Source organism: Octopus bimaculoides, chromosome 8 (assembly GCF_046866305.1).
Source record: "Octopus bimaculoides isolate indiv1 chromosome 8, ASM4686630v1, whole genome shotgun sequence".
In the NCBI taxonomy this organism is placed as follows: domain Eukaryota; kingdom Metazoa; phylum Mollusca; class Cephalopoda; order Octopoda; family Octopodidae; genus Octopus; species Octopus bimaculoides.
The window spans coordinates 88,051,548-88,065,363 of record NC_142935.1 but is presented as its reverse complement, the minus strand read 5'-3'; the positions used below and the strand labels follow the sequence as shown (position 1 = coordinate 88,065,363).

General features: G+C 38.4%; 1 protein-coding gene across 1 annotated transcript in view; it reads right to left on the bottom strand.

Moving 5' to 3' along the window:
• The window catches only part of LOC106883167 (GTP-binding protein Di-Ras2), an 87,235-nt gene that overhangs the window by 56,125 nt on the left and 17,294 nt on the right, over positions 1-13,816 (bottom strand). The window lies entirely within an intron of this gene.

The window sequence follows — 13,816 nt, the reverse complement described above, 5'->3', positions numbered from 1 at the left end:
ATGAGTATAGTCTGTCTAGTTAGCATATTCACCTAATAGGTAGGTAATCAGATGACTGATCTTAGTGTTGCAAATGTTTACTTCATCTATGCCACAGAGCTTCAGAAGCCTTGATCTCCCGTCTCATTCCTTATACCATATTCATAGGCCTATACTGGAGTAGCCATCATGGTGTTACTCACCATATCTATATGTCACCAGCTGTGACACCGATGTCACTGTCAATCATTACTGAGGTGTTCTGTTTCAATGGTAAGGTGCCATTTCCAATTTGTAGAAGTTGATGAAAGAATTCCTCAGCTAAAGGGTTGTTGTAGAGATGAGCTTGCATATTGTTGCTTAATGAAAGCTGATGAACAAACCTCTATAGAGGTGAAAACTTCAGACACAATCATAGATGCCATCAGCTCACATACCCCGTAGTATAACTGGTAACATTTGACAGAAATCCCCTGCGAGGACAACGGCTAAGCACCCTTTAATGACAGTATTGTTTCTAATATCCCTAGAGCTTCTAGTGCACGACAGTGTGCCACTGTGCATTCATCCCAGACAAGAAGTGTAGTTTAGAGCAGAACTTCAGCCGTCGGTGATCGTTTTGAAATATTACACATTTGAGCATGGCTGAAGTGAGTTTTCTTGAGCACGAATAGAGGAGGGTTTCTTTGCAGCCCTTGTTTGTGGAGATAAATGAGAATGTCTTTGTTTTGGTGGCATGGATGAAAAGAGCAAACAATTAAGGAACATATAAGATAGAAGACATAGCAATTTGAAGTTGTGCATTGTATAATTTGATTTTTCAGTAATGAATGAAAAGATGTGGAAAAATTCTTATGTCAATTTGTGTACCGTTATTATGAGAAGCAGTAAACTGTGAATGATTTGGCTATGTTCTGTCTTGATAAGCATAATGCATTCTGTTAGGTGATATAAAGTGGAGTGGATTACTGACATAATGGAAGTTATTGCTTGTCCAGAAGTGAAGTGGTGTGGTACAATTTGCATGAAAGTGATTTATGGTCTTAAGAAGGATCACAAACTATGTACTGTTTCATGGAATAAAAAGGGGTTAATATGATTTTGCCCAGAAATCATGTTTTTAACATTATAATTTCCCTGCTCCCTGCTGAAATTTTCTAATTTTATTTTTACACATGTAGAAAAATACAGAGATTACAAATGTGGGAAATATAATTTGTTTTTGAAAATTTAATTTTTCTGAAAGAAATACTAAATGCCCCTTCCCCCACCTCAGCTACTCACTTTCGGGCAAAATGCAAATCTCTTGTATGGGAAACATAGGAATGTGAGTAAATTGAGGAAAGAAATAAGTAGCGGAGAGGATATGCAAATGTCATTTCAGACAGGCTAGAAACAACAGGTAAAGGACAGAGATAACTTCCTTGTAAGTTTAAATGGAAGATCAGGTTTTGAAATATGCTCATCACAAACAGGAATGACAGAATAGGAAAAGGTAATTTCCATAGGATTTGAGCTGTAATTTAGCGCACAGCAAAAAATAACATAATTCATACAGAATTTTAACTGTGTGTGTGTATGTGTGCTAAAGGAAATTATTTTTGCATACCTTTCTTAATTCCAAAAGAAGGAAATGTAGTGAAGTTGTAATATATTAACAGCAGAAGGTCTCCGTACATTATAATGAGAAATTGAAAGAGAAAGATAATGCCTAATTCTATGTATGCTTGAAACATGAGACAAAAGTGAAAATGACCTTAAAATTGTATGACATGACCCCATTTCTGGGGTTTTGGCATCCCCTTCTCTCCCGCTTTCCCCTCTCTTTGTGCCGCTTTCTTTCACCTTCATCTATAGAACATACAGTATCAATTTTGTGCTGGTTTTCTTTCACTTTCAGCTATAGAGCATACATAGGGTATGAAACATCAGCATCTGTCTCCCACCCGCTACCCGTCTTTCAACTTCTATAGAAACTTGTTTTCTGTCTCTGTTTCTTTCTCTTGTCTCTCTGTCTTTTTCTCATTCTGCGTTTCACTCGGTCATTCTGTAAAAATTAATTTCTTTATGCTTTGAGAAGAGAAGAAATTGAAAGGAAAGAGAAGGAGAGAGAGAGAGCAGAAAGTGAAGGAAATGAGAAAGCGAAAGATGTATGTACATGTATATGATTAGGACATGTGTGTGTGTGTGTGTGTTTGTGTGCATGCGAGAGGGAGAGAGAGTGAGTGAAGGTGTGTGTCATAATGTCTTTTAAGGTACACACTCATATAGAAAATGTGACGTCATCGTCATCATTGTATAAAATGTTTACGATAGTTGAGTTATGGAAAAGGTTATAGTTTTAATTTTTTGTAATGGAAATATGTCAATGAAAATAAAGTTTAGATGGTAGTGGAAATAGTACTGAATCTTTTGATACCCCATACGTCAAGATCGGCAACTTGGTTTTGGAATGCATAAGGAAGATACACACACACACACATACAAACTCTCTTTTATTAGATATAAATATATATATATATATATATATATATATATAGGTTAATATATATAGATTATAATATATATATTCGGTTAAAATGTCTAACGTTTAAGCTGGTTCCCATGCATTTCCATCGCCGATTCCTATGGAAGGCATAATTTGTAATCTTCGAAACATATGTTGGAAATAAAAGTATGCAGTTAACATATGCGTTTTACTCCATTCATTAAATTTTTATATATATAGGTGTGTATATATATAGGTGTGAATGTGTACGTATGTAGACATTGTGAATGCAGGAGGTTTATGTCTATGTATTGTGAGAATATGGTTGCATGTATTTTATATCTTTTTTCTTTTTCTACCTATTAGAGTATCTTCCCTTTTATTCAATGGATTTTCATAGCAACTGTTGCCACTAATAGCCAACGAGAGTGCACCGTAGCTCTTTGCTTCAACATTTGAAACTCTGAGTACTATAATGACAACTTTTTACTGTTTATTCTAAATTATAACATATATATATATATATATATATATATATTCATTAGAAATGCAGAGACGCCTATAATAGGACATCTACTCGCTAGAAATAGCAGCAAAAATACTACATACCACAAAAGTTAGGGATAATTTCGAAAGGAAATGAAAAATAAAAACTTTTACCAATCTATATTCTGTACCATTTCTAGCGAGTAGATGTCCTATTATAGGCGTCTCTGCATTTCTAATGAATAATACATAGTCTATTGACTGTTTTTACTCTCGCTAGGCCACTGGTGGTAAATAAAATTTCTAAAATTTTCTTTGCCACCCTATAATTTATTAATATATATATATATATATATATATATATAGTAAATCCCCCCAAAAAACAAAGAATAAACACAACAAGAAAAAACGTGAGGTCACGGAACATACAAAGTATTAGCAGATGTTCAGAGAAGGAAAGAAAGGTAGTTTTTATGTTTCAAGCAAAGCCCTTTGTCAGAAACAGGAGATAGAGGAAAGTCCAAGAGAAAAGGAAGACGGGGGGAAAAAATCGCCAATGATCCACATGTGGTTACATTTTGAAATGACGAGAAGGAAATGGGTGAAGAAAAAGTTCTTTGTAAGACAGGAGAGTGTAAGAGAAGGAGGTATCTGTGTGTATGTGTGGGTATGTGCATGCGCGCAAGTCTCTGTGAGTGTGTAATAGCATGTGTGTGTGTGTGTGTGTGTGTGTGTGTGTGTGTGTGTGTGTGTGTGTGTTGTGTTTTGTGTGGTGTTGGCTGTTTATATGTGTATGTGTGAGCGACATATATATATATATATATATATATATATATAATTTCATATCCTATCTGTTTGTATATCTCCCAATTTCTCTTGCTCTCTCCTATGAAATATACTTTGTATTGTGGTGGTAATAGAGTAGTAGAGACAGCAGCCACTAAAATACCACTACTTCAACCAACAACAACTAGAGTAGCAGCAACAGTTATCAACAGTTTTTAAAATAGTGGTAGGCGGTTATCTCACTTGAGATAAATAACACCTACAATAGAATGAGGTATTGTTTTTACTGCATGACATTTAGAATGCTAGTAAGCAAACTAACACTATAAGCTGTGATCGTTTGCAACAACACACTGCTAATGAGCCTCTTAAGACAACATACGTTAATTACCTCTTAACTCTATATCTTAACATTTCAATTAAGAATATCAAAGACATTTTCTTTTTCATTTAACAGATGTGGTAAGGAGACTTCAGAAGATCTTGACATTTTAACATTTTAGCTTCACTGTTATTATAAAAAATTTTGTGTGTATTTGTATTTATGTGTATGTATGTATGTATGTATGTAAGTATATATATGTATATATATATATATATATATATATATATATATATATATATATATATATATATATGTATATATATAAGAAAATGGATGGGATCAACACAAGAAATGTGTATGTACCTATGGGTATGTTTGTACGTAAATATATATATATATATATATACATATATATATATATATATATATAAGAAAGGTCGCATTATATATATATATATATATATATATAATGCGACCTTTCTTTTCAGGTGCATGACGCTGCTGTTCCCCGCCCCAGGGTCTCACGGGCCCATACCTCCCACACCCTCAGGGTTGGCACTCTTAACGTCGGCACACTGAAAGGTAGGTCTGATGAGATTGTTGAGATGCTTGAACGGAGATGTGTCGATATCTGCTGCCTCCAAGAAGTAAGGTGGAGAGGAGGTTCCGCTCGGTTCCTCACAGGCAAAGAACACAGGTACAAGATTTTCTGGGCAGGAAAACTTCCTAGTTAACCTGCCTTTGATATTGCTGCACCTCTTATATGTCCATAGCTTACACTGGGTGCATCTTATAGGGTTACTACCTACACCTTTTCTTCAGATCGAGCAGGGCCATCTACCTGAAGGGGTTTGTGTTTTGTCTACCTTCCTACATATTAGGACTTTGGTTTTAGCTAGGTTGATTCTAAGGCCCTTCGATTCTAGTCCTTGTTTCCACACCTGAAACTTCTCTAGTTCTGATAGTGACTCAGCAATTAGTGCAAGGTCATCAGCATAGAGGAGCTCCCAGGGGCAACCTGTCTTGAATTCCTCTGTTATAGCCTGGAGGACTATGATAAATAGGAGGGGTTTGAGGACAGAACCTTGGTGGACCCCTACCTCCACCCGGAATTCTTCACTGTACTCATTGCCAACCATCACCTTACTGACAGTGTCTCTTTGTGGCTGGTGACTTCAATGGTCATGTTGGACAACATTCTGGGGTCTTCTATGGCATACATGCAGGCTATGGTTTTGGTTCCCGCAATGAGGAGGGAACCAGACTGCTGGAGTTCTGTGATGCAAATGACCTTATGGACATATAAGAGGTGCAGCAATATCAAAGGCAGGTTAACTAGGAAGTTAGTTTTCGTTTGTAGCAGATGTTCAGGAGCTATAAACACTGTGAATGTGCAGAAAACAACTTCTGCCACATTCCAGGGAGAAAAACTAGAAGTGGTTGACAGCTTCCGCTATCTTGGTGACCAAATTAGTAGTGGGGGTGGGTGCGCTGAAAGCGTAGCTGCTAGAATAAGAATAGCCTGGGCAAAGTTCAGAGAGCTCTTACTTCTGCTGGTGACAAAGGGTCTCTCTCTCAGAGTAAAAGGCAGACTGTATGACGCATGTGTACGAACAGCCATGCTTCATGGCAGTGAAACATGGGCTGTGACTGCTGAGGACATGCGTAGAATGAAGCCAGTATGCTCCGATGGATGTGTAATGTCAGTGTGCATACTAGACAGAGTGTTAATACCTTGAGAGAAAAGTTGAACTTACGAAGCATCAGTTGTGGTGTGCAAGAAAGACGATTGCACTGGTATGGTCATGTAGCGAGAATGGATGAGGATAGCTGTGTGAAAAAGTGCCACACCCTAGCAGTTAAGGGAACCTGTGGAAGAGGTAGGCCCAGGAAGACCTGGGATGAGGTGGTGAGGCACGACCTTCGAACATTGGGCCTCACCGAGGCAATGACTTCTGACCGAGACCTTTGGAAATATGCTGTGCATGAGAAGACCCAGCAAGCCAAGTGAGACCTAAATCGAAGGCCTCAGGCAGCCCACTTATACATACCTTCCTTCATTGGACACTAAACTCCGCTTGCGAAGACCTGTTGAGGCAAGTGAAATCGAAATCGAATTAAATTCGACGACTGGCACCCATGCCAACGTCGTCTCCTTCATTGGAAACGAAACTCTGCTTGTGAAGACCTATTGGGGCAAGCGAAAGCGAAACTGTCAATGGCACCTGTGCCCAGCATCGCCTTCCTGGCACTTGTGCCGGATGGCATGTGTAAAGACATTCGAGCGAGATCATTGCCAGTGCCACCTGAATGGCCCTCGTGCCGGTGGCACGTAAAAGCACCCACTACACTCTCGGAGTGGCTGGTGTTAGGAAAGGCATCCAGCTGTAGAAACTCTGCCAAATCAGATTGGAGCCTGGTGTAGCCATCTGGTTTCACCAGTCCTCAGTCAAATCGTCCAACCCATGCTAGCATGGAAAGCGGACGTTAAACGACGATGATGATAATGATGATATATATATATATATATATATATATATATGTGTGTGTGTGTAAATATATAAAAACAAAAAGATAAAGAGAGCAAAGGTAAGGTTGAAGGGAAGATCCAGTACTTCCCTTCATCGGAGACAGAAAAAATAAAGTAATCTATTATTATATCCATAGGCGGATATTTTTAGTATGAAGTGGTAAAGAGTGTGGAAAATGAATGGGAGTAAGGGAGTCTCCCCTATGAGAACCCAACAGAGAGACCAGCTATTTGAGTTGACAGCAGTATGATAAATAAGGCAATTAAGGATAAGAAGACAGGGAAAAGCCCTGGTCCATTGAGAGTTACCACTGAAGTGCCTAAAATATTTGGCAGAGTAGGATATAGTCTAGTTACCCATACAGTTAAGTGGGTTATTCAGGAAGGTGTCATCCTCTTTGACTAGTGTAGCAGAAGTATGGTTAACTGTTACAAAGAATCAGTTACAGGTATCACATCACTAGAGCAAGTCATGAAAGTTATGGAAAGAGTTATAGCCCAATTAATTAGGAACAAAATCAGATTAGATAAAATGCAGTTTGGTTTTGTGCTGGGGAGAAGCATAGCTAATGCTATTGTTATAGCCAGACAACTGCAGGAAAAGTATTTGGCTAAAAATAAACCATTGTATTTGGCTTGTATGGACTTGGAGAAAGCCTTCAACAGACTACTCTGCTGTGAAATATGGTGGGCTCTGAGGAAGCTAGGAGTGGACAAGTGGCTTGTGAAAGTTGTGCAGGCCATGTACAGAAGTTCTGTCAGAAAGGTGAGAATTAACCACGAGTATTGTGATGAATTTAGTGTACATGTAGGTGTTCTCCAGAATTTGGTTCTCAGTCCCTTCCCATTTATCATTGTCCTCCTGGCTATAATAGAGGAATTCATGGCTGGCTACCCTTGGGATCTATCATATGCTGATGATGTTGCTCTCATAGCAGATTTTGTAACAGAACGAGAAAAGAAATTCCAGGCATGGAAGCAAAACCTGGAATCGAAGGGCATTAAGGTTAACTTAGCAAAAACCAAGGCTCTAGTAAGCAAGAAATCAGACAGGACCCTACCCATTTCAGGCCATTTACCTGAAGTGGGTAGGAAAAGTGTAAACAGGAATTCCATAGTGTACCCAGTGCAAACTATGGACACACAAAAAGTGCAGTGGAATAACAGGAATGTTAACAGAGGAAGTTTTTGTATGTGGAAGATGCACAGGAGCCATGAAGTCTACAGATATCCAAGAAATCCACTTTCAATCTTAAGCAGTGTTAATTTGAGATAAGTTTCTTCACCATCTTTTAGATTCTGTCAAGCCATCCAACTCATGCAAGCATGGAACATGGATGTTAAATGATGATGATGTATATATAAACACTGAAACCACACAGGAATTAGATTCTCTTGAATGCCCAGGAGAACGTAGACTTAATAGATTCTGTAATCTAAATGACCTAATTAAATCTAGAGTGGGATATTCTGAAAGTATAACAACTGGAATATGACCAGGATGGAGAAAGTTCTGAGAGCTTTTACCTCTGTTGGTAAAATAAAATTTTCTCTCCCACTCACTTGCTCTATCTCTCTATCTCTCTCACACTCTGTTACTCTCTCACACACTCTGTTACTCTCTCACACACTCTCTCTCTCTCTCTAAGTGAAAGGAAGACTGACACCCATGTTCTACACGGGCTCTAAATGCAGAGACTAGAAAGGAATGAAGCTGCAACATTGAATGTGCAATATCAGTGTGCATGTATGACAGAGTTTAAATGCATTGAGAAAAAAATTTAACATAAATTTAACATCTGATGTAGCATACAAGAGAAAAGGCTGCACTAGTATGCACTGGGCATTTGATGCATTTGGGTGAGGACAGTTGCATAAAGAAGTATTGATCACCTGAAGTGGATGGGACTTGTGGAAGACGGAGACTGAAGAAGACAAGGAAGGAAGTAATGAAAGCTGATCTCAAGGTTTTAAACCTCACATTGGAGATGATTATGGAGTGTGAGGACTGGGGTTTTGCTGTATTCAGTAAGACCCACCTTAAAGGACCGAGTTTATGTCTAAGCAGTCACCGGGCCCTACCCCTGAGCTCAGTCTGTCTCCATCAAATTTTCCCCACTTCTTATTTTTTCTAACACTCATCCCTCCATCTTTCCTAACAATGGCACTATTCAGATGCTGAAATCATATGACTGCAGAGTCTGCACATCTTTCTTCCCTTTGTGCTATAAGATACCTTCACTTTCTCTGGAACCACTTCTTTTAACATCCCTCCCTCGTTCTCACTATCTTTCCTTCCATTTAATTTTCCACTGCTTACCACTTTCCACGCTTTCATGTATCTTCCTCTCTCCTCTGAGCTACATCTTAGGACTGCTATACCTCATCTTTAACACCCTCTCACATCTGTTATCACTCTCCAAATGCCTCATATCTGATGCTGATGATTTCCCCGCCTTTGTCTTCCACTTACTATAGTTACCACTACGTACCTCTGATCTTCATTTCTATTCTTGCAATTTCTGTTTCTCTCATCTCTCTCGCTCGCTCTCTCTCCCTCCCTCCCTCCCTCTCTCTCTCTCTCTCTCTCTCTGTCTCTCTCTCTCTCTCTCTCTCTCTCTCTCTCTCTCTCTCTCTCTCCTGATCTATCGATAAGCTTTCCTTATTTTCTAATCTATTTACAGGTTATAATCTATTTACATTTCTCTGTACTATAATTTATCACCTCCTCCTCCCTGGGTTATTTTTTTCACCTCCTCTATATTGATATTTATCATTTTCCACACTTCCACAAAAATGCACTCAGTACACTTTGTAAAGTGGTTGGTGCTAACAAGGGCATCCAGGTGTATAAACCATGCCAAAACAGACGTTAGAACTCAATGCAGTCCTCATTAGAGTCCTGTCAAGCCGTTTGACTTGTGCCAGTATGAGAGATTGGGTATTGAATGAATCATTGTTGTTTGGTATCATGTCATAGTTGTAAATGAATGTCACTGTTATACGGTAGTGTCCTTCATTTCCAATCTTCTGTGAAAAGATGTCTGATCATGAAGTTATAGCCAAAATATTTGACAATCACAAAACACTTAAAAAATTGATCACTGTACCCAATTCAAAAACAGCTAAAGAACAAAATAGAATTCACTCAAATATTATTGATGTCGTCAAAACATTAACCATTCAAAATTTTTGGTGGAACAGAATTTAATCTTTGACGTGCTTTTTCTAACAAGAACATCAATTACATATCTAACACATTTTAGCCACTAGTTAGCAGATAGCAGTAGAGAACCAGAGAGCAGATCAGAGTAGTGTCCATAGCACCAAGACGATGGTAGACAATGATGATGGTGGCAGCAGTAATACACCCGAACCAGCGAGCTCCAAGAAGCATATGACAGTGACTACTGCTATATCTGATCCAACGACATCTCATGTAAACTTTGAACTATGTTTCTTGAGTAAACACTTTTTCTTTGTCATTCATAGTAATGACAGCATTTAGTTGTTAATGATAAGAATAAATATTTTTGCATTTAAAGTCTCAATAGAATTTGTGTTTAGTTGATCAGCATAGGCACAGGAGTGGCTGTGTGGTAAGAAGCTTGCTTCCCAACCACAGGATTCGGGTTCAGTCCCACTATGTCACACCTTGAGAAGTGTCTTCTACTATAGCTTCGGGCCAACCAAAGCCCTGTGAGTGGATTTGGTAGATAGAAACTTAAAGAAGCCCATTGTATATATATATATATATCATCAACATCATTTAATATCCTTTGTCCATGCTGGCATGGGTTGAACGATTTGACCAGGACTAGCAAGCTGGAAGGCTGCACCAAACCCCAGTCTAATCTGGCATAGGTTCTACTACTGGATGTCCTTCCTAACGCCAACCACTCTGAGAGTATAATGTGTGTTTTTATGTGCAATCAGCATAGGTGCCATTTGCATGACACCAGTATCTGCCATGACTGTGATATATATATATATTTATATATATATATATATGTATATATATATATATATACATATATGTGTATGTGTGTGTGTGTGCGTGTGTGTGTGTGTATAAATGTAATGTATTTATGTGTGCGTACTTCTACCCCTGCCATCACTTGACAACCAATGCTGGTGTGTTTATGTCCCCGTAAATTAGTGGTTCAGCAAAAGAGAACGATAGAATAAGTACTAGGCTTACAAAGAATAAATCCTGAGGTCAATTTCTCCAATTAAAACCCTTTGAGGCAGTGCTCCAGCATGGCTGTAGTCAAAAGACTGAAACAAGTAAAAGAATCAGCTTGATGCCAAATTGTAAGCAATTCAAGCATCCAGATGAACATATTATTATAACAGTTGGCAACCTGAACATGATCAATTTTCAAAAACACTTTAACATCATGTAGAGTTGAAGAAAAATCCCATAAATGAGGCAGAATTGCAGCTGAATGGATGAAATATGTCCTGTTCCAGCGCGTGCTTCAACTTTGCTTTCACAATGTTAGTGCAATCAGGAGCAAGTCAATATGGCTGGGGAAAAAACCAGTGGTCTACTTATAATGATATGATAAGTTACAGAGTCAGTGACCGGTTGGTTTTGAAACACAGACTGAGTGATATCAAGGTGTTTGCATAAAAGAGTGCTGGACTTGTTTGAACAAGAAAGGTTTAAGAAAACAAGGCTGATAGAAGGGACCCATGTACTGACATCATATACATTGAAACTAGTGGTGGAATGTACTAATCTATGGTATTCGACATCAACTAAAAGGTCAAAATGATCTAGAAAATCAGCTCCGAGAATTGGTTTCAGCAATTTAGCAACTGGCAGTTGCAAAACACAGAAATCAAGCCAGATCATTATATCCAATACAAGAATAAAACTAAAGAACATAATTGCAATTTGCTCAAACATTGCTGATGTCATCAAAACATTAACCATTCAAAACTTCTGGTAAAACAGAGTTAGCTCTTTAGCATACTTGTTCTGATGAGGGCATCAGCTATATATTTAGCACACTTTAACCACTAGCTAGCAGATAGCAGTAGAGAACCAAAGAGATGTCCAGAACAGTGTCTATAACACCAAGACAATGGTCAAACAACACTCACAGTAGTGGAAATGGCAACGGTGGTGCACCAGCATGACCGCAGCCACTTGGCTGAAACCCATAAATAAATAAATGTACCCTAATCAGCTAATTCCAAAAAATACTCAACAGCAACTATTGTTATACTTGATCACATATTAACTTAAAACTATGTTACTTATGTAACCATGTTTCCTTTGTCATTGATAGTAATGGCAACATTTAGTTGTTAACAATAAGAATAAATATTTTTGCATTTAAAAGCTCAGCAGGATTTGTGTTCATTTGACCAACATCAACTTGATACCAAATCACCAAATTACTCAAATACTCACAGAAATATCTTAGCATTGCAGAGTAATACTACCTTACTTGGAAACAGGTGAGGGTTAGTGACAAAAAAGTCATTTACCCATAGAAAATCTGCCTCAATAAATTCCATCCAACCCATGAGACTGTGGAAAAGGGGATGTTAGATCAATGATAATGATGATTTTATATATGTGTGTGTGTATGTGTATATACATCAGTAAACATCATGTAATGTCAATGTCCATCTTCATGCTGGCATGGGTTAGACAGTTTAACGGAAACCAGCGAGTTAGAGTCAGATTTGAGCTCCAAATGTCTGTTTTTGGCATGATTTCTACTGCTGGATGCCCTTACTAACACCAACCAGTTTACAGAGTGTACTGGGTGCGCTTTCAAGATATCGATACTAGTGAGGTCACCGAGTAACTCTTAAGACGAAGAAAAGACTCCTCAGCTGAGTTGGGTTGTAATATAGAGGGAGGTGGCTTTACACCAGGTATAGCAAAGTATGAAAGAGGGAGAAGCACAGGTATTTTGCAATACAGGATATGCATGGGTATCCTGCATTAAATGACTGAAAAGAAGACAATGACAGGGGTGATGAGGTATCAGAGTGTACCTAATGGAGGTACGATAATCGCCGACATTTGATGAGAATGACAATCCCTTGGCAATATATAAGTCTTTTTCCAGTGAAGTTATTCACTGATATCGAAAAAGTGAAAACAAGCAATGTTAAATCTCTGAACGAGGTGTTAACAGTAACTGCACGATAAAGTGAAGTATATTTGCCATTTAAATGTGGCTGACCCCTAAGGGTGGATGTTACTGTTGCTTTTAGCCCCAGGAGAACATCTCCTCCAGCTGGCTTATCGACACATATCTGTGTCCTGTCTATTTTTGCCAAGGGAAGTTATCCTTCCCATCTTGATCTGCGATACGTACGGACCCGAGTTTCAGGGTTATTTCCCTTCTTCAGCGTACGATAATCGCCGACCTTCGATGAGAATGACAATCCCTTGGCAATATATAAGTCTTTTTCCAGTGAAGTTATTCACTGATATCGAAAAAGTGAAAACAAGCAATGTTAAATCTCTGAACGAGGTGTTAACAGTAACTGCACGATAAAGTGAAGTATATTTGCCATTTAAATGTGGCTGACCCCTAAGGGTGGATGTTACTGTTGCTTTTAGCCCCAGGAGAACATCTCCTCCAGCTGGCTTATCGACACATATCTGTGTCCTGTCTATTTTTGCCAAGGGAAGTTATCCTTCCCATCTTGATCTGCGATACGTACGGACCCGAGTTTCAGGGTTATTTCCCTTCTTCAGCGTACGATAATCGCCGACCTTCGATGAGAATGACAATCCCTTGGCAATATATAAGTCTTTTTCCAGTGAAGTTATTCACTGATATCGAAAAAGTGAAAACAAGCAATGTTAAATCTCTGAACGAGGTGTTAACAGTAACTGCACGATAAAGTGAAGTATATTTGCCATTTAAATGTGGCTGACCCCTAAGGGTGGATGTTACTGTTGCTTTTATATATATATATATATATATATATATACATAATTAAGGGATCAGCAAGCATTTGCTTCACCACATACCGAAGTTCAGAAACAGCAGCTAAAAAAGCTATCTGTTGGAGTCTCACCTTTTTTAGCTGCTATTTCTGAACTTCGGTATGTGGTGAAGCAAATGCTTTCTGATCCCTTAATTATATTTATAAATGTATAGGAACTTTTAAATAAGTTCTCCACCGATAATGATGCTTACATACCGAAGGGCTTGGTAAAAATTATTAATTTATTAATAAA